This window comes from Lithobates pipiens, unplaced genomic scaffold, assembly GCF_037356315.1.
Source record: "Lithobates pipiens isolate NorthernLeopardFrog02 unplaced genomic scaffold, aLitPip1_a1.2 Scaffold_8, whole genome shotgun sequence".
NCBI classification, from domain to species: domain Eukaryota; kingdom Metazoa; phylum Chordata; class Amphibia; order Anura; family Ranidae; genus Lithobates; species Lithobates pipiens.
Genome location: NW_027507903.1, coordinates 31,535,645 through 31,560,750, shown reverse-complemented (window position 1 = coordinate 31,560,750; position 25,106 = coordinate 31,535,645). Strand labels below are relative to the sequence as shown.

The 25,106-nt window shown below is 43.6% G+C and overlaps 1 protein-coding gene across 2 annotated transcripts in view; it reads left to right on the top strand.

Moving 5' to 3' along the window:
• SV2B (synaptic vesicle glycoprotein 2B) overlaps positions 1 to 25,106 on the top strand; it is a 246,500-nt gene that overhangs the window by 53,583 nt on the left and 167,811 nt on the right. Inside the window, exon 1 of one of the 2 annotated variants that reach the window (XM_077472251.1) lies at positions 8,852 to 9,122. The exons of the other annotated variant lie outside the window; for it this stretch is intronic. The gene's annotated coding sequence lies outside the window, so the exon portion shown is untranslated. Of the gene's footprint in view, positions 1 to 8,851; positions 9,123 to 25,106 lie in introns of those variants that run through there. 2 annotated transcript variants of the gene reach the window in all.

Here is a 25,106-nt window from a genome sequence, read left to right as displayed (position 1 = left end):
CATATACACAATCTTTCACCCACAGTTGATGCAGAGGAAGGCAAAAAACCCCAGCAAAGCATGATCCAATTTGCCTCAGCAGGGGAAAAAATTACTTCCTGATCCCCCGAAAGGCAATCGGATATTCCCTGTATCAACTTTACCTATAAATGTTAGTACCAAGTTATACTATGTACACTTACTGTAGGAAAGAATCCAGGCCGTTTTTAAAGCAGTCTTCTGAGCTTTCCACCTCTATTCCACATTTTCACAGCTCTTACTGTGAAGAAACCTTTCCATATTTGTAGATTAAATCTCTTTTCCTCCAGATATAAAGAGTGCCCCCCTGTTCTCTGTGATGACCATAAAGTGAATAACTCAACACCAAGTTCACTATATGGACCCCTTATGTATTTGTACATGTTGATCATATCCCCTTAATCTCCTCTTCTCAAGAGAGAATAAAGAAGTGTCCTTATTTTTTTCACTATCCTGTCCCCTATGGGACAAGGTATATTTAGTACTTTGTCTCATGTTGCTAGGCACTTACTAAGGGGACGGAGGGCTCCCAATCCAACCTCATAGCTACATACATACACTACAAGGGTGGCTAATAGTGTTGAGCCTTACACAGAACAAACTAAGCTAGGAAGCTGTATGTATTGATTAGAGGAATTGTGATGTATAGTTTGATGCATATTTTATATATTGTGTAATATGCTTGGATAAAATAAATAAAAAAATAAATAAACAAAGCTAGGAAGCTGTAACTGCCAGTGCCGGTACAAGGGGTGGGCAGAGAGGGCACTTGCCCCGAGCGCAGTGTTAATTTGTGTGGGGCACAGATGATCCTCCTGCCTGGCAGACAGAAGTGGCTGTTATTCTCCTCCTGCTCTGTTCTAGCCGTTTCAACTATGGGTTAACTGCATCTTCTTGCTCTCCTTCCCGGTGTTTGTTTAAGATAAGTTTCTTTCACTTTGCTCCTTCATTCACCTTTTGGGCTTTATTTCCGAAGGGAAAATCCACTTTGCACTACAAGTGCACTTGGAAGTGCAGTCGCTCTAAATCTAAGGGGTAGATCTGAAATGAGGGGATTTTAGCATCCAATCATGTGCAAGCTAAAATTCAGTTTTTTATTTTCCTTGCATGTCCCCCTCCGATCTACAGCGACTTTACTTCCAACGGCACTTGCAGTGCAAAGTGGAGTTGCCTTTAGTAAATAACCCCCCCCCCCCCCCCAATCTCTTCTCTTTTTCTTATGATCTCTGCTCTCCCCACAACAAACCTCACTGCAGCCTCCCAATCTCAGCGCTGGACATGCTACAGGCACCCTTTCCATTACAGATTAGCTTTTTCACCTTGCACATTTTCTGCAGCTATTTACTCTGCTCTTTATTAACACTGCAGGGGCTCATTCACTCCACTGCAGTAACTGGCTTATTTTCACACTGGAAAAGCTGGTCACTGCAATGGCATATATAGAATACAATTGTTTATTTGCGCCCCATTTCCAGTACAATGCAGCCAGGGCCGTCTTTAATATTGATTGGACCCTGGGCAAAAATTTTCTTGTGCCCCCCCCCCATTCAATTTCACCTGCTCTGAGACATACAATAAATAGCAGCTAGACTTAAAATCAGTTTACTATATCAGATCAGGCAGCAATTGCGATTGGTTGCTAGCTGATGTACAGCTGATGGTCAGCTGTTCAACTTTGGAGACAGCATATCATTACTACTTACTGACTGGTTGCTAGAGATTACAGCACACATTACTGCTCACTGATTAGTTGCTAGAGGTTACAGCACATCATCTCCTCAATGCAGGGGGGCATGATATACATATGAATGCCACCTTTATTTACATATCAATGCCGCCGGCCGCAGCTATTTACTTATGAATGCCGGTTATTTACATGTAAACACAGGGTCTGCAGGTGAGTCATCTGTACACAACAATAGGGCAGAGCTGGGCAGTATTAGTAGCAGCACTTCACACTGAGATATCTGGACACAGCACGGGACTAAAACTTCAAAGGGCAAGGTATTTTAAAATGGGATATTTGGAAAGTATGAGGCAGCTGCTTTGGGCCCCACAACAATCACAGGGCCCAGGGCAGCTGCCCCTTTTGCCCTGCCTTAAAGATGGCCCTGAATGCAGCCCAGAGGAGATACATGCAGACATGCTGAACAGGCCCTTACTATCCCACCGCCTTCATGTTTTTTCACTCTTTCCATATCCCTGATTTCACTTTTATTTTCTATTTATAATTCAAATGTTATCACCCAGGGGCAGCCAGCCTTGTGCATGGCCCTCTTCCAGGTTGCGTTTTCAGTTGCTGGGCCTCTCCAAACCTGAGATGGCACTGGACCACCTTGGAACCCTCCCTCCAGTTACTGTGCCTCGGGCTAAGCAGCCCCGAGACTCAGAAACAGATGGATCCGCACCCCAGGCCATGAGGGTGTCTGGGGGCTGGTCAGGAGGACCAGCGAGTCAGAACATACTTCTGGACCGGAACCTCGAATCACGTGATCTCAGCACCTTAAACACCCTCTCCCGGAATACACAGTGAGACCCCGCACCCACTGATTGGCTTGGAGAGAGAGATTGGTACCCAATGCGTCCAACCAGACTGCATTCCACTGCCTGTCAAAGGTGACACCCACACCTATGACCACAGAACATAGCACCATCCAGCCAAACTAATACTGAGACCATAATTTATTGAAATTGACCCTAAAACCCAACTATGGTCTTAGGAAAACTAAATTGACAAAAACATAGCGCGTATTTTTCAGTAGCCCGGTGCTACAAAAGTATGTATGAAACCGCTATCGAGTCCCTTTATCGAATCCATACATTACTGCCACGTTTCATGTGGGTGTAGCAAATTGTATTAGTATGGCAACATTCCAGAGAAATAACTGGAACTTGTAGGAATCTCATATTAAAGTAATAATAATAAAATAAGTTAAAATAAATAAGTTAAAATAAAATAAGTTAATAAATCCTTATTCCTCGTTGCTGCTGTTTGCATTTCAATTTATATCCAATAAACATTTATTGAAGCAGAAAAAAACTCTGTCTTTATTTCTAGAACCTTATTTCATACAAAGAAATATGCAGGTAACGGAAATATTGCTAGATGAGTAGCTTTCTCGTACTGTAAACTGACCACTGGGCCTTTCAAAAATCCATTTACGCAGTACGTGTAAGCGATCAGATAATGGAATGTATGCTGCAAATTGCTGCTTGTAGGGAGGAAGTATCTGTCAATTGTGATATTATTTTCCAAGGGTAATACACATTTGAGAACAGACCGGTGTGGGTCTGCGGAGCACTTCTTGTAAAGACAGGTTATATTCCCTTTGCTGTAAAAGTAATAACTCTATAATGTGTAAGTGCCACTCTCTGGATGTCACTTATGTATTCTGGGTATTTCAGGATTCATGGTGAAAAGGTCAAGGCTACCAGTGACAATAGGACAATAGGACTCTTTTGTAATAAAGATTAACTCCAGATCAATATAGAAAAAAATTGAGACTCTGGTGAAGACTTTAAAGCGGAAATTCAGGCATTTTTTCATCTTTCCATTTATTACATTTTCTGCCCTTGTTGTTTTAATTTTAGATAGCAAAACATTTTTTTTTTTCCTGCCAGTAAATACCTTATACAGTGGAACCTTAGATTATGAGCATAATCCGTTCCAGGAGAATGCTTGTAATCCAAAGCACTCGCATATCAAAGCGAGTTTCCCCATAGAAGCCAATGGAAATGAAGGTAATTTGTTCCGCATTGACTTCTATTACATGCAATAACGCATGTGGCCTGGGGGGGGGCAGAGAGCCTCGGAAATACTCGGAGACAGCTCGGCTGAACTCGGAAAGGCTCGGAAACACTCGGGAACGGAGTATTTGCGAGTATTTCCGAACGGCTCCGAAAAGTGTCCCCGGCGCCCCCACACCTCTGGCCAAATGGGGTACTGCACACCCCATTGATTGAATTCTGCTCCTTTTGTGAAACAACACTTGCAAACGGAATCAGAATAAAAAAAAAATCCTAGTCTTTCAAAGCGCTCGTTAACCGCGTTACCCGTAAACCAAGGTACAGCCCACTTCCTGTTTATTGTCTGGTAAAAAGCCTAGGCTTATGACATCATGCACAGCCCTCTCTCTCACTCTCATGAGAGTTTGCCAGGAAGGGAGGGGGGGATGAGTCATAAGAGGGCCAATGAGAGCTGCGGAGCTGGAGGTGTGTCTGTGCAAATCCAGGAAGTGAACAGGCAGCATCTTCAGCTGCCCACAGTTAAAATGGTTGCAGCCAGACTCAGTGGAGGGAGATTTCTGCAGCATATGTGGCAAGTACAGAATCACAATATATATAAAATAATATGCAAAGTGGCTGGGGGGAAGCTTCAGAATGGCAATGTATTTATTAAAAATGATGTGGGAAGACAGCAGTTCCTCTTTAACCACTTGCTTACTGGGCACTTAAACCCCCCTCAGTCCCAGACCAATTTTCAGCTTTCAGCGCTGATGCACTTTGAATGACAATTGCGCGGGCATACAACACTGTACCCAAATGAAATTTTTATCATTTTTTTCCCACAAATAGAGCTTTCTTTTGGTGGTATTTAGTTACAGCTCGGAGTTTTATTTTTTGCTAAACAAACAAAAAAAGATGCAAAAAAAAAAAAAAAATCATGTTTTAATAGTTTGTTATAAAATTTTGCAAACGGGTCATTTTTCTCCTTCATTGAAGTGCGCTGATAAGGCGGCACTGATAGGCTGCATTGGTGGGCACTGATGGGCTGCATTGGTGGGCACTGATGGGCTGCATTGGTGGGCACTGATGGGCTGCATTGGTGGGCACTGATGGGCTGCATTGGTGGGCACTGATGGGCTGCATTGGTGGGCACTGATAGGCTGCATTGGTGGGCACTGATAGGCTGCACTTGTGGGCACTGATAGGCATAGTTAAGGCGGCACTAATAGGCACAGATAAGGCGGCACCGATGGGCACAGATAAGGCGGCACTGATGGGCAAAGATGGGCACAGATAAGATGGCACGGATGGGTGGCACGGATAAGTGGCACGGATGGGTGGCACGGATGGGCACTGATAGGTACCACAGATAGATGGGACTGATGGGCACTGATAGGTGGCACTGATAGGTGGCTCTGATAGGTGGCACTGCTGGGCACTGATGGGCGGCACTGCTGGGCACTGATGGGCGGCACTGCTGGGCACTGATGGGCGGCACTGGGGTGCAGCACCTTTGAGGCAGATTGGGTGGCACTGTGGGGTGGCACTGTGGGGTGGCACTGTGGGGTGGCACTGTGGGTGGCACTGTGGGGTGGCACTGTGGGCATTATGGGCACAGACGGGGGGCACTTACTTTTACTTTGTTATATTTCAGGATGGCACTGCGGGAGGCAGGTGGGCACTGGCAGGTGGCATGTGGTGCCTTTCATTGCTGGCCGTGATCGGGACTGATGTCCCGATCACGGCCGCCGGTGATCGGCTTTTTTTTTTTCTCCTCGCGCTGTCAGCGCGAGGAGGAATAATAGCCGATTACCGGCTCCGTTCTATCACATGATCAGCTGTCATTGGCTGACAGCTGATCACGTGATAAGGGGTCGGGATCGACCCCTTACACGGATCGGTGATCAGGCGAGTCTCACGGACTCGCCGATCACAGAGCGCGCCGCGCGCGCCCCTCAGGGGGCGCGCAGGCCGCTCGTAACCAGGACGACGTCAATAGACGTAGTCCTGGAAATCTAGGTCCGCGCTAATGCCGTCATTCGGCAATAGCGCGGTACCCAAGTGGTTAAAGAGCAACTCTACTTTTGTTGAGAAAAAAAAATATTCCCCTCTGGCTTATATCTGTGTACTTTGCAAGGATTTTAACAAACTTTGGTGCAGATTCCTACCTTTTGTTAATCTGAAGAAATCCCTTTGTGCTTGTGTCCCTGTGAGTCCTCTGGGAGCGGTTTAATAATTATCAACCAGCTGTGCACCTGCAGGACTCTAATGAGCAAAGCTGCTGGGCCTGCATCCCTTTAGATGTGATTTCCTATTGGGAGTATCTCACCAAGCATGCCACTTTTGTTACAGGGAATACCTGAAATATGACTTGTAGATAAGGCAGACTTCTGGGAAAATCAGTGAGCTAATCAAACAAGCAGGAAATTACATTTTTGGGGGGTGTTCTGTACACAGTCTGTGTACAGAATGCCTCCAAGGTAGCCATATTGCATTTCACTTTACAGAACATTACATTGGCTGCAGATTGAAAAGGAATCGTCATTTTTAATAACTTTCAATTACAATATGATTTGTGTCGCAATTGTATACACTATACTATTTTTTCTTTATTTCCTAGTTTTTTTCCCCCATGAAGTGGAGTTACCCTTTAATTTTAGATCGGGTTAGAGAAGCCTTTTTCAACCTTAGAAACACAGAGGAACCCTTGAAATAACCTTCTGGTCTCAGGGAACCCCTGCTAAAAATGGCTATATATACAAATCATAAAACATTAGTGTGATGGTCAGTGGGAAGAATGCTCCTTACACTTGTGGTCATTAGCAAGGATTGCCTCCTTACAGATAGCTAAAAAGATCAATGGTGTCAGTGGGAATTTATCTGGGAGGTAGAAATTATTCATTGCTCAAGAAACCCCTACCAACCTCTGGAGGAACCCTGGTTGAGAGACCCTGGTTTAGAGCATCTGTCACATTTTTTATTGTTGAATGGGACCCTATTAGGAGAATTCTCCTCTCTGGCTGGATAGGAAGTGACGAGGAAGTTCCCCAATGAAGGTGCTCCCCAGTGAAGACGCAGACAGAAAACAAAAACAGATTTTAGTAGAACGGAGAAGGGTTGGAATGTCTCCCAATGTGTTTTTCAGTGGCGGCCTGTATTTTTTTGTATGGGGAGTGCAGCAAGCAAGCAACCCCCCCCCCCCCCCGCACTGTCTGCTGGTCAGTCCACTGCTGGTCAGTCCTTTCATTCAATCAGGTGACGGGTATCAGACCTGCTTCCCCATTGCCCTAAAAGAGGATCAGTGTTGCAACAGCGAATATTCATTCATTGCAACACACCTGGGTGGGCTCATCCTCTGCAACCTGAGCCCACACTATTTTGAAGCTTATTAGAGCCTCTGGCTCTAATCAGGCGCTTCAAAAAAAAAAATTCATGTGCTCGTTGCCCATGAATCTATTCATTGCATATAGGGGGCGGCTTGGAGAGAGGGGGTGGTGCCCAGACGCCCCTAATGGATGGGCTGCCCCTGGTGTTTTGGCAACGGCTTCTCCCATTCTTACGGGTGTCACTGGAAAACAAAGTAATGGAAAATCTCCCTAATGGGAGAGAATTAAAAACCAAAGGGGGAGGGGGGAGACACCACAGTATTACCTGTGTACCTGTGTTTTCAATAAACTGTCCATGTACAGCAACCAAACGAGTATTGTCTTGTTTTGTGGTTGTTAGCGGTTGGAATATCTGATATCTATATTCAGACTGGGAGGAAGCGGTATATGATAAAAGCACTCAAGCTATGGGACCGGAAGAATCATCTGCCCTTACTCAAGATGGCCGTGGCTAGAAATGCTAAGGGAATGTTTTTCAAAGTGACTTCTCAACAAAATAAAGCATGGAGACGTGTATAGATGGGTGAGTTTGCTTTGCATAATAAAACTAAATTAAAGTGATTGTAAAAGGTAAACATTTAAAGAAAAAAATAAAATAACAAACATGTCTATACTTACCTGCTCTGTGGAAAGGAATTGCACAGAGTGGCCACAAACCTCCTCTAGCTCATTATGCCTTTTCCCTTGCAGGTATGACATTTTTTTTTTCCAGAGGGTTTACTACCACTTTAAGGGAAAAAAATGTTTAGGTTTTACAACCACTTTAAATAGTGTTTTCAGTTTGTGGTGCTCAGATACTTCCACTTTAAAATAAAAAAAAGCCAAACTAGTCAATCATTAGTGACCTGGTCATTTTGATTCCATACGCAAATTGGATAAACTGAGGTTGGAGTGGATTTTTAGTTATTTTCTAAACTCTATTCCTCAAAATTGTGAAGATGATAGCAATATAAGGCAGACCTGGAAAAAAAAAGAAGATACATTGCGTGTGTACTATATGATGTATAAGCCCTTGTACACACGGTCGGACATTCCGACAACAAAATCCGACGGATTTTGTCCGACGCATTTTGTCAGAAACTGGTGTTGCATACACACGGTCGGACAAAGTTGTCTGAAAATCCGATCATTCGTAACGTGATGACATTATTTAGTTATGACGGGACTACGTTCAGGCTAGTAGCCAATAGCTTTGGTCTAGGAATTTGATCTGAGCATGCGTGGCACTTTGTCTGATCGGAATTCTCTATAAACGATCGGACAAAGTCCAAACGGATCATGTTGTTGAAAAATTTTATATCCAACTCTCAAACTTTGTCCGTCTGATATTCCTACGGAAACAGTGTGATGGAGCCCACACACGGTCGGATTATCTGACAACGCGGTCCGATCGGACATTTTCCGTCGGAATATCCGACCGTGTGTACAAGGGCGAATGTATTTGCATCCTGTGCTCTTGTGTGTAGAAACACCTTAATCAGCAGCATCCTAAATTGGCATCCTTTTTTAAATTAGCACCTTGTATGGGCATATTCAAATATAATTAACAAACGCATTAACATATCTTGAACGGCTTAAAATGCCTGATTTGTTTATCTTAATATTCACTTTCAGTCCTGTTATACATGTTGTGCATCATCAGTTTTCGCTTTAACTTAAAAGTCATCACATCTGTCATGTTAGCGTTCCTCCTCCCCCTCCTTCCATCTGGTCCTCCAGTCCCTGCCTGCCTCCCCTGAGCATCAGTGCTTGTTTTGTGCGTGTGTGCTATACTGGCTGATGGACTCTTCCATTTCTCGTATCACGGTGCTGCCTGGATATACTATTACATTGGGATGATCGGCTTGCTTCTCAAGAGCTTGTACACTTAATCTCATGCTTGTGATTGCCCGGGGCACAGCAGCCTCTGAAGGACCTCTTTCAATGGCACCTGAAGATTAAAAATAAAGGTGGAATCCCCAGATCCGTGGAATTCATTATTCCTTAGAACTGGTAGGAATCTCAGTTTTTATCTCTCTGTTTTTTTTTGTTTTTTTTTTTTGTTTTATTTTCCCATGTATCTTTCCATCCAGGTTATTAACGAGACATATGCTCAGGTTGACTCCTTCATCCCTGAACCCTTAGTTTAGAGTGGTTTGTGTTGCTAGTAAATAATTTACCCTACTAATACGACTACTTAGGAAGGGAGTATTCCAGAGGATATCGTCGCTAAGAATTAAAAAAAAATAATAAATGTTTATTGGGTCAAGGAAGTAGAGCTTTTATATATTTAAGCTTAGCGGTTTGTTAAGCTTGGAACCCATCTGCTGTGTAGATAACCTTCACTGTGAAAGCAAAATATTTTTCGACCTCGAATGTAAAAAGTTTACCACCAGTATGGTAATAGGGACATCTTCGTGTCTACATTTATTGTTTTTTTATTTAAATTAGGTCAGTAGTATGAAATATTAATAATTTGAATTCAGTGCGTGGGATGGATGAAGTAGAGCTGAGAGATTCAGGATTCATTTGTCAGGAGTGAGGGAGGAGGGGAGTGTGAAAGACACCTCATTAGAGATGTCCTTAAGTTGTTATTTTACCAAGGATGTTGCAGTGTTTCTATACTGATAACTATGTTATGGGTGGATTGTATATCAATGCATTAGCTCCCTTTTTTTCTCTATCCATGAAAAACCCCAAAATTACAAAATTGAAAAATAGAACAATCATCAATAGCATCCAGAATCTACCTTGCTCCGTCTTGTTTTTGATTTACGACCCAATCCTCCAGTATGTGATACCTACATTATGCAAGACAAAGCACCGTTTTTACAGATTGAACTGCAGGTTGGATCCTCAAATTGATCTTCAAAGCAATGAAGAATAATATTCATCTATTACGTTGCATTTGCTGGTCTCAACACTGCTAGCAGCCGCTAATTGGATAGAGAAATGTAGTCTGGGTGTGTGTGCTGACTAGACCTATGAAAACGCCTTCTGTGTCTTACCATCTTTATGAATGGAAGGTTAACCCCTTTACATGCTGCCTGGGTACAAACTCGCTCTCTTATATAAGGGTAGGCAAGTAACTGGACAGAATCACGCCTTTGACTTCTGGTTTCCCTGTTAGCGTGACCAGGCAGTACTAACCTTAGGGCAGAGGTCCTTGCTAATAGAGTAATTAAATAATATAGATTGTGCATTGATATGCCTTCTGGTTCTTGCAATGATGAATTGCATGAATTATTTTTGAGTAGACTTTATAAGATTAAGTAAATGTTGTATACAATGAACAGCAATCAATCTGATCTTAAAGCGGTAGTAAAGTTAAGCTAAAAAAATAAATAAAATAAAAAACCCTGCAGATTTAGGCCATAATGTGCTAGTATGTACTACATACTAGCACGGTTAGACTTACCTTTAGAACAGATCCCTCCAATGGTTCTCTGTCACCGCTGACAGGGGTTCCATCTTCCCCCGGACTTCTTTCAGGTTGGCAAGCTCTGGCCGTCTGATTGGCAGGAGCCACTATGATGTCACTCCCACGCAACGCAGCGGCACATACACTCAGAGGGAAAAGCTTACCCATGCACGGCAAAGAGCACTGATGGAACGGCACAGGTATATTGCTCCTTCAGAGCGCATGCGCCAGTGACATCACCGGCACATGCGCTCTGAAGGAACAGCATACCCATGCAGGGCAAAGAGCTCTGAAGGAATGGCATACCTGTGCCCAGCCCAGAACTCTCAAGGAATGGCATACCTGTGCACAGCACAGAGCTCTGACGGTACAGCATACCCAGGCATGACACAGAGCTCTGAAGGAATGGCATGAGTATGCTGGTCCTTCAGAGTGCATGCACCAGTGACATCCCCAGCACATGCACTCTGAAGGAACAGCATACCCATGCAGGGCAAAGCGCTCTGAAGGAATGGCATACTGTGCACAGCACAGAGCTCTGAAGGAACGGCACAGCATACTCAGGCACGACACAGAGCTCTGATGGCACAGCATACCCAGGCATGACACAGAGCTCTGATGGCACAGCATACCCAGGCATGACACAGAGCTCTGATGGCACAGCATACCCAGGCATGACACAGAGCTCTGAAGGAATGGCATGAGCATGCTGGTCCTTCAGAGCGCATGCGCCAGTGACATCACCAGCACATGCGCTCTGAAGGAACAGCATACCAATGCAGGGCAAAGCGCTCTGAAGGAATGGCATACTTGTGCCCGGCCCATAGCTCTGTAGAAATGGCATACCTGTGCACAGCACAGAGCTCTGATGGCACAGCATACCCAGGCATGACACAGAGCTCTGAAGGAATGGCATGAGTATGCTGGTCCTTCAGAGTGCATGCGCCAGTGACATCACTGGCACATGCGCTCTGAAGGAACAGCATAACCATGCAAGGCAAAGAGCTATGAAGGAATGGCATACATGTGCACAGCACAGAGCTCTGAAGGAACGGCACAGCATACCCAGGCACGACACAGAGCTCTGAAGGAATGGCACAGGTATGCTGGACCTTCAGAGTGCGTGCGCTGGTAACATCACCGGCACATGCGCTCTGAAGGAACAGCATACCCATGCAGGGCAAAGAGCTCTGAAGGAATGGCATACCTGTGGTAGTGGAGAAGGCTGGGAGAACACACAGTGATAATTGTTAGCGGCTATAGCTGCTGGCAATAATTCCATGAGCAATACAAAAGGTTGGTTGTACCCAAGTTGATCGATCAAACAAATCAGCCCGTCCTTACATTACATAGAAATTCAGTTTCTAAAGCATTTAAAAAGTGTGGCCCAATGTGCATCTTTGGTAGCACACCATGGATCAACAACTACCATCCAAGAGTTCTATTATAGACTAGTCACTTCACAATGGACAAAGTGCAATGTTCTGAAGCCGTGCAGGACCCCTCCGTCAGGAATGTTATGATCACATGTCTGACTAAGGTCTCCTGCGGGGGTCCGGAAACGTTGCACTTTGTCCATTGTGAAGTGATCATTCTGCAATAAAACTCTTGGACGGTACTTGTTGATCTGTGATGTGCTGGCAAAAATGTACATTGATCTGTGATTCCTTCAGTCTCCAGCAGGTTGTTGCTGCACAACCCATTTCTTCTGGTCTTAATCCAGGAACATGTGCAATGAGAATATGGACATTAGCTTATGAACAGTGTGCATCACAGTAAGTGGGTGTGCATTGTCATGGAATAACAACAACTGTTGACAATAGGCCTTGGCCTTTGGTTCAAATTTCAGGCTTGAGCTTGTCGCCCAGCATCTCACTGTAACATCTATTTATTACAGGTACTTATACAGCACCATCAATTTACATATATATTGTACATTCACATCAGTCCCTGCCCTCAAGAAGCTTACTAAGGTCCTTAGCCACTTCAATACCGGGCACTTAAACACCTTCCTGCCCAGACGAATTTTAAGCTTTCAGCGCTGTCGCACTTTGAATGACAATTGCGCAGTCATGCTACACTGTACCCAAATGAAATTTTTATAATTTTTTTCCCCACAAATAGAGCTTTCTTTTGGTGGTATTTGATCACCTCTACGGTTTTTATTTTTTGCTAAACAAATAAAAAAAGGCCGAAAATTTTGAAAAAAAATGTTTTTTTTTGTTTCAGTTTCAAAACTTTGTAAATAAGTAAGTTTTCTCCTTCACTGGTGGGCACTGATGGGGCTGCACTGACGGGCACTGGTAAGGCGGCACTGATGGGCACCGATGAGGTGGCACCAATGAAGTGGCACTGATGAGGTGGCATTGATGGACACTATGTGGCACTGATAGGTGGCACTGATGGGCGACACAAATTGGCACTGATAGCTGGCACGGATTGGCGGCATGGATGGGCATGGATTTGGTGGCACAGGTGGGCATGGATAGGCGGCACAGATGGGCATGGATGGGCACTGATAGGTGGCACGGATGGGCACTGATAGGCGGCATGGATGGGCACTGATAGGCAGCATTGTATTGTACTGTACTGATGGATGCCAATCAGTGCCAAACAATAATGCATGCCAATCAGTGATGCCCATTGTGGGCACTGATTTGCATCCATTATGGGCACTGATTGGCATCCATTGTGGGCACTGACTGGCATACCTGGTCCTGGGCATCCCTGGTGGCGCAGTGGCTCAAAATCCTGATCACGTCATATGACGTCCGGTCAGGATTTTGAAACCACTTTGCCGCCGTGTTTCTGCTATAGGGCGGGCGGCAAGTGGTTAGCTCACATTCATGCATACGCATACTAGGGCCAATTTAGTGAGGATACAATTAAACTACCAGCATGTCTTCAGAGTGTGGGAGGAAACACATGGAGGCCCAGTGAGAACATGCAAACTCCAGGAAGGTAGTGTCCCTGGGGTTGCTAGGTGGAAGTTCTAACCACTTAGCCACTGAGCTGCCCCAACATCATGCTCTGTTTACTGTTGAGCCCTTCTCCAAATAATGTTCCCGTATCGGCCCCAAAAACTGAGAGCATCACTTCTGTTGAGGGTTCAAAATGATGGATCCACATTTCATTTCCAGTGACTATTCTTTTCAAAAAGCTTCCCCTTCATTAGCATAGCGGTCCAGTAAGCATTGACAGATGGTCAGATGATTGCACTTATGCTCTTCAGTGAGCTGCTTCAGAACCCATCTTGCACAAACTTTATAAAAGCCAAGCCTGTAAAGCATAATGTCATATGCAGAACCATGACTAATTTACTTATGATTTTCTATGTCATCGATAGTCAATGATCACTTTGGCAGAATCATGGCACAAACTTGCTCACTGTTGTCATCCGAAGCAGTGGCAGCTGCATATTTTGGGGCTTGGGGGGGGCGGCAAACAAGACATCCGCCACCCCCCCTTCCTACCCCCCACAATGTATATCCATGTGCTGACTATTTGTTCATAGTAAGGTTCAGATGCTTTAGAATACTCTTTTACCTAGACGTTTCACTACGTCTGCTGTTCTTGAACCAACTCTAAAACTACCTAAGATTATCTTTATTGTAGCTTACATAATTGGAAATGTGTTTGGTACTTTCACCTGCTAAAATGTTTTCTCTATGTTATTTGCAGTGCCATGACTATATTGACATGCTACCTTCTCGGTCGCCTGTTTTTTTTGTATGTTTGCATTATCTTAATAAAAATTTTGTGGAAAAAAAAAAAAGACATCCGCCGGTTAGTCCATCCGTCAGTCGCTCCTCCGTACCCCCCACCAGCCCCGCACTTGCCCCATTTAGCAGTTTCAGCTCCTTCTTGCGTCCCCTCCTCCTCCATGGCGGTGGCTTTGTCCTTGACGGCTGCCCTCCTCCTTCCCTCGGCGGCCAATATGATCGCTTCTCCTCTAGGACAATTGAGTTGACCCACTTCCTGATTGGAGGAGAAGCAGGAGAACAATAGCAAATATTAAAAAAGAAAGAATACTGCGCTAAAGTTCAAAATAAATACTGAAGCAGCCAGCACAGCTAAAGAAAAAATAGTGTTTGGATTAATGGAAAAATATGTGCAGCGCTAATCTAGTTTGAAAGTTTTGCTACAAGGTACAAGGTGTTCAACGCGTTTTGTCTAAACAGACATCACCCCAGATGTCCGTTTAGACGAAACGCATTGGGTCGAGCCCTGTTGGTGCCATTGCGTTCTACTAGCTGTCACATGAAAGATTATCTGTCAAGCACATTTTATCCATGGAAATGTGAGTGTTCCAGAATATTTTTTATTAATCCATTTTACATCTTATCCACAATGTGGAGCAATTTTTCTCTTTTGGATACACAGCTTGAGTGGTTTAAGGAAGACACTGCCCACCATTTGTTTTGAGGTTCCAAGCCCTAAACAGTTGCCTTATGATTGAGCTGTGGAAGAGATGGAGGAATTATCCCCTATTGTAGCCAGGAAGAAGTGGTGTGGAAGCTCCATCCTATTGGTGTATATACACCTCCCGCTTGTGTAGACTCACTAGGTTTAAGCCTAACTGGGTCCCCATGTTCCAGTAAGCCCCTCAGAATTGGTGGTGCTTGAATCCTCTACAGTGGCGATTCTTACTGTTGGCACTGGGGCTCATTTATCCTTTTTTGGATCACCATTCTGAACATTTGCTGCTTCAATTTTTATTTGGACTTTTTTTGCACTATTGTTTTTATGAGTTTTCCATTCTTACCTGATATTTCATTGATTGAGGTTATTCATTTAACCCTAAAGACCACGAATGATTGTAAATGCATGGAATATGAGGTTATTTACCATTTATGATATTGTTTATATAGGTTTATATATCGCAAAGAGAGGTGCCCCGGGGATTGCATGGGCAAAGGAGGTAAACCAGAATTTAAAGAAGTAACATTGTGTAAAAAAAGTACAAAACATATTGGGTACAAATGATACTAAGGTTGATACACAGGTATGAACACCTAAAAACAATTAAATTAGATTCGATGAATAAACAGCAGCTAGATTCTGGAACACACAGGTGATCTCAAAACGAGATCAGGTGGCGTGTGTAATCACAATAATCCCAACATGTTTCGGAATATAGGTGTAAATACTTAATTCCTTCTTCAGGGCCCAAATTGAAGCGAGCTGATTTTTCAAAAAAAAAATGAAATAAAGAACAAAAATAATACACGATACACGGGTGAGTATAGAAGTATAAAAATACAGTAAATAGCGTGGCATATGACGACAGGCAATGGAAATAAATGGTACTCACAAAGTTTGTGTCTTTTCTAAAGTATAGTACACAACAGGATTCACATGTAGGAGGGGCTTTCATCTCTGAACCTGCTCAATCGCACAATATGGGAGCTCTGGGTCCACATGTGGGGCTATGTAGGAAATCCTCACATGGAATCCCCATGACAGAGCAGTCGAAGAACAATATGTGCATGGTTGGAGCATGCAGCATTCCTGTCGCCAAAGAACACACTAAAGCTCTCAAGGATTGACCAAACAGATTGGGAGACAGATCTGGCACAGAGAAATAATACAAAATCGGTAAAATGGCAATGTAGGCTACAAAAGTATAAAAAGATGTAAAACTATGTGCATGAATCAATATGTCATGCCATAGCAGACATGTGGGTTCATCACTGAGGGCATAGCACACCACGATACTTTAAAGTATCTGCCGCAAAAACATGCAGCAGAGCAACACCATAGTCGCAGGAATAGTAAATACAGGGGGGGGTGCGGGGTCCAAGGAGTTCTCACCTGAAATTGTTGTTTTGTGTGGATCATTGGTGTGGAGCACAATGTGGTCCTGGCTGTGCAACAGCCCAATGATAAGCTTATAAGAATGAACAAGGAGTAGAGAATCGTAAAGTAGCCCCCCATCAATCTGGGCAAGTGTCCAATGGATGGGACTGGTAGGTGTCAGGTGATCGGAGAGTGTTCATCAAGATGTTGAGCCCAACCGATCACCTGTGCACCAAGTGTGCCTAAAGAAGTGAGGTTTATATCCATCACATGGACACACTGATTATACACGATTACACTGACTCTGTATTGTTTGGTTTGTACGTAAATTGAAGGCTACCTTGTAGCAATACAGGTACTTTCCAACTAGATTAGCGCTGCAAAGATTTTTCCAATAGCAAATATTAGTTTTCTATTGTTACACAACTGGGTGGGCTCAGGGCGCAGTGCTCTGTGGGCCAAGCCCACCCATTTTTAAGCCATTTTTAATCAGAACCACGTGCTTCTAAAAATAAAACCTTTAGAATTTCCATACAGCGCCCTGCATGTAGATTAGGGGACGGGTGCATGGATTAGGGAGGCAGCACCTCTGCACCCCTAATGGACGGGGGCCTCCACTGATCAGGAGTGCATGTGGATGGGTGTTGTGCTTCCTCAAAAGCTTGTCTAACAAATTTTGAACTGCACGATTTATTTGCATCCACTTTACTGTGGTAAAACCATGTCCCCCATATTGTGATAAAAGCCTTCATAGGATTTCAGCTCCCGGTACACCTTCAGACCGCAAAAGCCAGATCACTGTTCGCTGTTCTTTTTCGGTGCAAAGAGAGACTGGCGCAGCCATGTTTACTTTTCAACAGCGGCAATGGAAACTGAGAGATAAAGGTCAAAGATTTGATAAAGCGATGACAAAGGTGCCATATACAAGCAGAAATCGGTACAGCCAACCTAAAGCCCCATTCACATGGGGCTGACACCGTAAAGCGGATCCGCTGATTCCCACTGAGCAGGTGGATTGGCAGGTCCATGTCCACTCCGCTACATGGACACAGCCTGCTGTTCTCTATGTCTCTAACGGACAGGAGCACCCGATCGCAACCATAGCAAAGGAGCACATAATTAATGAACTACTCTTGTATTTCTTGATAGAAAACCCCATATTGTTATTTAACCACTTGACATCCGCGCTATGGCCGAATGACGGCCATATTGTGGATCTTAATTCCCGGGAGGCCTTCATACGACGGCCTCCCCTGTGCACGCTCCCTGCGCTCGCTCTACAGGGCATGCGCAGAGCGCTCTGTGATCACCGAGTCTCGGGTGATCACTGATCCAAGTAAGAGGCCGGCCCCTTACTATATGATCAGCTAGCAGCCAATGACAGCTGATCACATGATCAAAACCAAAGCTTGGTGATTTTTTTTTCTTCTCACGCTAACAGCGGAGGAGAAAAAAAAGCCGATCACCGGCTCATCTTAAAGGGACATCGGTCCCGAAAAGGAAGAGGCAATTATGCCTCATTTATGCCATCTGACAGTGCCAACAAGTTCCACCTATCAATGCCCACAAGTGCCACCTATCAATGCCACCAGTGGTGCCAATCAGTGCCACCTAGAAGTGCTGTCTATCAGTGTAACCGATCAGTGCCCATCGTTGCCATCTATCAGTGCCCATCGGTGCCGCCTCATCAGCGTAAATCAATGACGGACAAAAATTAACCGTTTTAAAATTTTATAACAAAATAAAAAAATATATATAAAAAAAAAAAATCGGTCTTTTTACATTTAAAAAAAAAATAAAAAAAAATAAAAATCACACAGGTGACCAAATACCACTAAAAGAAAGCTCTATTTGCAGGGGAAAAAAAATGATGAAAATTTAATTTGTGTACAGTGTTGTATGACCGCGCAATTGTCATTCAAAGTGCATCAGCGCTAAAAGCTGAAAATTGGTCTGGATAGGAGGGGGGTTTAAGTGCCCAGTAAGCAAGTGGTTAAAAGTATTTAGATGACCCTTTATGAAGGTGAAGAATATTATATTTGATTTTTTTGTGTTAAGTGACACTTTAAAGAATATGTAAACCCAACATTTCTTATTCCTGATATGTGCCTGCTGTACCATGTACTTGTATGAGAAAGTATCCTGTTCTCTTTGTATTGCTCCCTTTGTGTGAAATCTCTGGTGATCCTGCCAGTCCCTCTGCTTTCCTACTAAACTGACCACACTAAGCAGGAGAACACAGCATGGTCAATTCTCTATCTGCGCTGGGAACTCAGCCTCCTCTCCAACGACCAGACTCATCCTGACATGCCTCCCCTGCAAAGCCATCTACTGGGAAGATCAGTGTGCTGCTGTTTCTCCTCCTCCAGCTCTTATGCAGCTGAGAACAGAGGGAATGTAATCGCTTATAAAATAAAGAGGAAGAAAGGTGTTTATAATTTTTTTTATATGCACAAAGCAGGGTCCATAAAGACATTGGTGAGTTTGGGATGGAGGAACTTGACTGGCCAGCACAGAATCCTGACCTCAACCTGATAGAACACCTTTGGGATGAATTAGAGAGGAGACTGCAAGCCAGACCTTCTCGTCCAAAATCAGTGTATGACCTCACAAATGCACTTCTGGAAGAATGGTCAAACATTCCCATAGACACACTCCTAAACCTTGTGGATGGCCTTCCCAGAAGAATTGAAGTTTTTATAGCTGCAAAGGGTGGGCCAACTCAATATTGAACCCTACGGACTCAGACTGGGATACCATTGAAGTTTATGTGATTGTAAAGCCAGCAGTGGCGGCTGGTAGTTTTTTGTTTGGGGGTGGGGGCAGCCAACAAATACCGCTCTCCCGCGGGACCTCAAATACCCCCCCCCAGCACTTACCCCATCTGCGGCGAGGATCAGCGGGCACATCAAGGATTGTCAGGCACATCGGGCAGGGGATCAGGCTGCTGTGGACATCTGGCAGCATCTCCTGTGTCCTCTTCTCTTCTGAGATTGCAGCGGCTTCCGCCGTGTGTCTTCTCCTAGGTGTCCAATAAGATCGCCTGACCTTTCACCCAATCGGGAAAAGGGTAACAGACCCGTGCTTCCTGATTGGCAGAGAGGCGATTCAGTGTTAGAAAAGCGAATATTCATTTGCTTTTCTAACACACCTGGGTGGGCTTCGAGTGCCCCCGTTTTGAAGCCTATTAGAATCTATGGCTCTAATCAGGTGCTTAAAAAAACACCCCTGCCACTCTAATTCAGGTTTCTCGGCGTCCTGAAAGGGGCCAAACGCCTGAATGGGGGTGGCCACGGTAGCCATGGATAGATCCACGCTATGCATGAATCTATCCATTAACCATATAGAGGGGTGGCTTGGATAGAGGGGGCCCGTGCGTCCTTAGTGGACGTGCCGCCCCTGAAAACCCAGGTGCTCCAATACTAGTATGGTGTTATATATATATATATATATATATATATATATATATATATATATATATATATATATATATATATATATATATATATATATATATTCATGTGATTCTTTACTTTTGCCTAGGGGTCGAAACTTGGAATTAAGTTCAGGTTAACTTTAAGGACTGTTGATGGGTTGTGTACTAAAACTGCACGCTATTAACTTTATTCTGCAAGAATTTGCTTCGCCACATTGATCCTATTTGCTTCCTGATATGTCAGCTATACTACTCTAGGAAATTTTAATCCCCCCATCCGTTATAAAAACCCTCAGCAGATCCAACCAGTATGTTTCTAAACCTTGGTCCTCCTAACTGCTAATGGGTCACGTTTTTCATAGGCAAAATATTTAAGTGAACTTCTTTAAATTGATCAGACTACACTAAGTTTAGTATTGCCTCTATGTGCTCAAATCTCTTTTCAGAGGTGCTTGGCAACTCCCTGTGTTAACCCCAAAAATGCCTCACTGGTGCAGCGAATCCGTGCACATTGCACACATTTGAAGGCCATTTGAGGCTCATCCCTATTGAACTTTCGACAAATTATTATTTTTTTTAATCTGCTTTTTCCTGCCAGGAATAAAAGGCAGTCAGAAGAGAAAATCAAACGCCCTGTGTGCATGAGGCCCTAAAGTGGTTGTAAACCTTTACATAGTTGCAGTTATAGTTAGTAAGGAAAAAAGACACAAGTCCATCCTGTTCAACCAATAAAATAAATAAATAAATCATACAATCCCATATACACAATCCTATACTCACAGTTGATCCAGAGGAAGGCGAAAACCCCCAGCAAAGCATGATCCAATTTGCTACAGCAGGGGAAAAAAATCCTTCCTGTTCCCCGAGAGGCAATCAGATTTTCCCTGGATGAACTTTAACTATAAAATGTTAGTACCCAGTTATATATTGTACATTAAGGAAAGAATCCAGGTCTTTTTTGAAGCAATCTACTGAGCTGGCCAGAACCGCCTCTGGAGGGAGTCTATTCCACATTTTCACAGCTCTTACTGTGAAGAAACCTTTCCGTATTTGGAAACTAAATCTTTTTTCCTCTAGACATCCTCTGCCCACTTGTCCTCTGTAGTGACCTTAATGTGGATAACTCAACACCAAGTTCACATGTTGATCATACCCCTCCCAATCTCCTCTTCTCAAGAGAGAATACATTCAGTTCCTCTAATCTTTCCTCATAGCTCCGCCATGCCTCTTATCAGTTTGGTTGCCCTTCTCTATACTTTCTCCAGTTCCCCAAGATCCTTTTTGAGAACTGGAGCCCAAAACGGAACTGTATATTCCAGATGAGGTCTTACTAATGATTTGTACAGGGGGGCAAAATTATCGCTTTCTCTCTCTGGGGTCCATACCTCTCTTAATACAAGAAAGAACTTTGCTTGTTTTGGAAATCACAGCTTGGCATTGCATACTATTATTAAGCTTATAACCTACCAAAAACCCCAGATCCTTCTCCACTATGGAATCTCCTAGTTGTTCTCCCCCTAGTATGTATGATGCATGCATATTCTTAGCCCCTATGTGCATAACTTTAAATCAACATTAAACATCAACATTAAACCTCACCTGCCACATAGTCGCCCAATTAGACATTGAGGTTGGCTTGTAAGCTGGAGACGTCCTGTAAGGACATTATTCCACTGCATAGCTTGGTGTCATCTGCAAAGACAGAAATGGTACTTTTAATGCCAGATCCTATATAATATTATAAGATAATAAAAAGTAAGGGTCCCAACACTGAACCTTGGGGTACACCACTGATAACCTTAGACCATTCAGGGCATTAATCGTTAACCACTACTCTCTGAATTAGTTTTTTGTCCAGTTTTTCTAGCCTGTAGACTTTACCTTACACATGAGCCGTGTGTGGGAAACACGTGGTATCAAACACTTTTGCAAAATCCAAGTATACTACGTCCACCGCCACCCCTCTGTCCAAGGTTTTAATTACCTCCTTATAAAAAGAAATCTGATTTGTCTGTCTTTCATTAATCCATGCTGTCTGTTGCTTAAAATATTTTTTCCAGTAAGAACTCATCTATGTGGTCTTTTATTAAACTCTCCAGTATCTTCCTGACCAAGTTAAACTAACAGGTCTATAGTTACTTGGTAAAGACTTTGATACCTTTTTAAATATGAGCACCACATTGGCCCTGCACCAATCCAGTGGTGTTATTCTAGTCATTAACGAGTCCCTAAAAATGTTAAACAATTGCTTTGAAATGACAGAGCTCAATTCTTTTATAATTTGTGGGTGGATGCCATCTGGTCCAGGTACTTTGTCCACCTTTATTTTGTCTAAATATTTCTGGACCATATCAATTTTGAGCCATTGTCAATTTGGGGCTGTGTCACTACCACCCCCATTATGGAGAGGAGCTCCCCCATGCTCTTTTTTATATAGAGAGCTGAAGAAGGCATTTAATACATTTGCCTTCTCTTTGTCCCCAGTCACCCACTCCAGAATATTTTGTAAAGGGCCAACATGCTCAGACCTGACCTTTTTACTATTATTATTTGAAGAATCTTTGGGGGGTTTGTCCTATCTTTTGCAATCTGTTGTTTGTTTTGAATTTTTGCATCCCTGGTTTCCTTTTTTACATATTCTGTTATATTCTTTTTAACATTTAAATGATGATAGTGTTCCTTCATTTTTATATTTTTTTAAAAGCTCTTTTCTTATTATTTATAGCCTTTTTAACTTTGGTCATGAGCCACATAGGTTTTATTTTTAGCTTTTTAAAATGTATTGTCCATGGGAATATTCTTTGCAGTGAGTTCGCTTAGTCTTTTTGGAGAATTTCCCTTTCTGTTCAGTGTTCATCGATACCAATATTCCCTTCCAGTCTTGGAGAGCACCCCTCATCCGATATGTCCGTATTTCATCCATCCGTTTGTGGATGAAATACGGACATACATTCATCCCTATGGGATAGCGGGTGTCTGCGGATGAGCATCCGCAGACACCCGATTTCGTCCTCCTCCGCAACAGTCCGATTCTGCAGATGGAGGAAAATCCTATTTTTCTATCCGTCTGCAGAGCGGATCGGACGAACACGGACAGGCGGTCCGTGCTCGTCCGATCCCCATAGAGGAGAGCAGAGATCTGTCACGGAGCGGTCCCTGCACAGTGTGCGGAGACCGCCCTGTCCGCAGCCGGCTCAGCGGGGACAACGGAGCGATCCCCGCTGAGCGAGCGGATCTTCACGGGGCGGATCATTACTGATCCGCCCCGTGTGAAAGAGGCCTTAAAGCTAAGTGTTTTTATCTTTCCCTTTACATATACACAGTGAGGCGACTTGGCTCATGTGATTCACAGAGATTAAACAAATTACCCTACATAAATTGTACCTGTTTATCTGAGGTTTCTCTTTTCTAAAGCCATTCAAAGTTCACACATCAAGGGGTATTTCTGAACTGGCAGCATCTGATGTCATACACTGCCCAGTACAGGATACCGAGCTGAGTGTAGTCTGAGACCTAAGAGGAAGGAATGGACACACCCCACTCTACAGTGTCTTAGGCAGGCCATACGTGGTCCGAATCTCGGCCAGTTCAACAGGAACCAGGGGCGGACTGACAACTCATGGGACCCCTGGGCAATAGGAGATTATGGGGCCCCCAGGCAATTGGAGATTATGGGGCCCCCGGGCAATAGTACTGGAGAGGCGGGGCAGCTATAATCTTATGATTTTTTAATAATCACAGATTTTTACATACTGTCCCTGGTTTTATTGATGCTGGCAACCCTGATGGGGACCCTTAGTGGCATGGAGCCCTTGGGCAGTGCCCGAGGGCCCGAATGGTCAGTCTGCCCCTGACAGGAACTGGCTGAGATTTGAACTGTGTACAGGCAGACTGAATGTACAAAGTTGATCAACTTGGATACAACCAGCATGCCGGGTTTTACCTGTGATTATTCTTCCGCCCACCGGGAAAAGACAATGCCCCGGCAGGAAGGATTCTCACATCAACACTGTCTATGATGATGGGGGAATCAAGCAAATGTCTTTCCTGCAACCTGTGTGATTTCTGTCTCATTCCTCTGCTATCTGCACAAGTCACCTCTGTTTTTGTATTGACATCAGACAATCCCAGGACAAGACTAATACCTTACCCCCCACCCCCAGCACACAGCAGGTGGTTGCAGGAACAAAAATTAGCTACGTGTATGGCCGGCCTTATAGGGAAATATATACATTTGAGTTTGTCAATCACCTGCTGTGTGCTGGGGGGGTAAGGTCTGGTTCTTGTCCTGGGATTGTCTGATGTCAACATAAACAGAGGTGACTTGTGCAGATAGCAGAGGAATGAGACAGACACACAGAAATCACACTAGATGCTTTGGATTGAGGCAAGTACACGCTATACGAAGATACGCTTTGTTCATTTTTCATTTTAGAGATTTACAACCTCTTTAAAGTGGAACGTTCGTCAGAAAACTCCAGGTAGATCACTTCTGCCCCTTTTGCAGGTACACCTATGTAAAACATTAAAACCAAGTGCCAATGCTGTATAAAATCCACTATTACACGGTTTCACCCTGCTCTGCACATAATCAATGGCTGTGTATTTTTTGGCACTGTGCCGAATAAATTTGAGGCCAATCTGCTGACAGTCTAAAGATTTACTGCTGCTCAGGGGCTCTGGGCTTCAGCAAAATAGCAGCCTTCAGCAAGAAGAAAGAGGAACAATGCGGAAGGCAATTTACAGCACACAATAATTTAGGTAGCATAATTATTAATGTTGAATGTGTGCTCCTTGCTAAAGCTATTATTTTTTATCAAATTGTTATGTGTAAAGTGCCACTTTAATGTACAATGCCTAGATGTAAGTATTTGGCATTTTGCTGGTGGATTAGGACTTGGACACTTTGGAACATCTAAGCAGATTGTGGATAACACCTGAGTAGATTATGGCAATATCATTTCTTGCAGCAGAGCATGTAAAATGATAGAATTGTCAGCCTTTGCAATCAGTTCTGTCACAAACGCTGACATCATCATGCCTCTTCTTTATGCTAAATTATTCATCGCGCATACACCAAAATAGTTCCCAGCCTTCTTTAGGGAGAACAAGTGCAATTAGGTCAGATGGGTTGAAAATATACGGAGTGTACTGCAAGTTCAGCCATCTGTGCTTATTTCAGTTCACAGTTGCAAAAGTGTAAATTCATTATATTCTACTTATTCTTGCATGTTCTAATTGTGCTTTTTTTCTTCTTAGAGAAGCAATACAGATACACTTAACTCCAGCTAAATAAAATCTTGATTTTTTTTTTTTTTTTTATGGAATAGGGTTAAAGTTT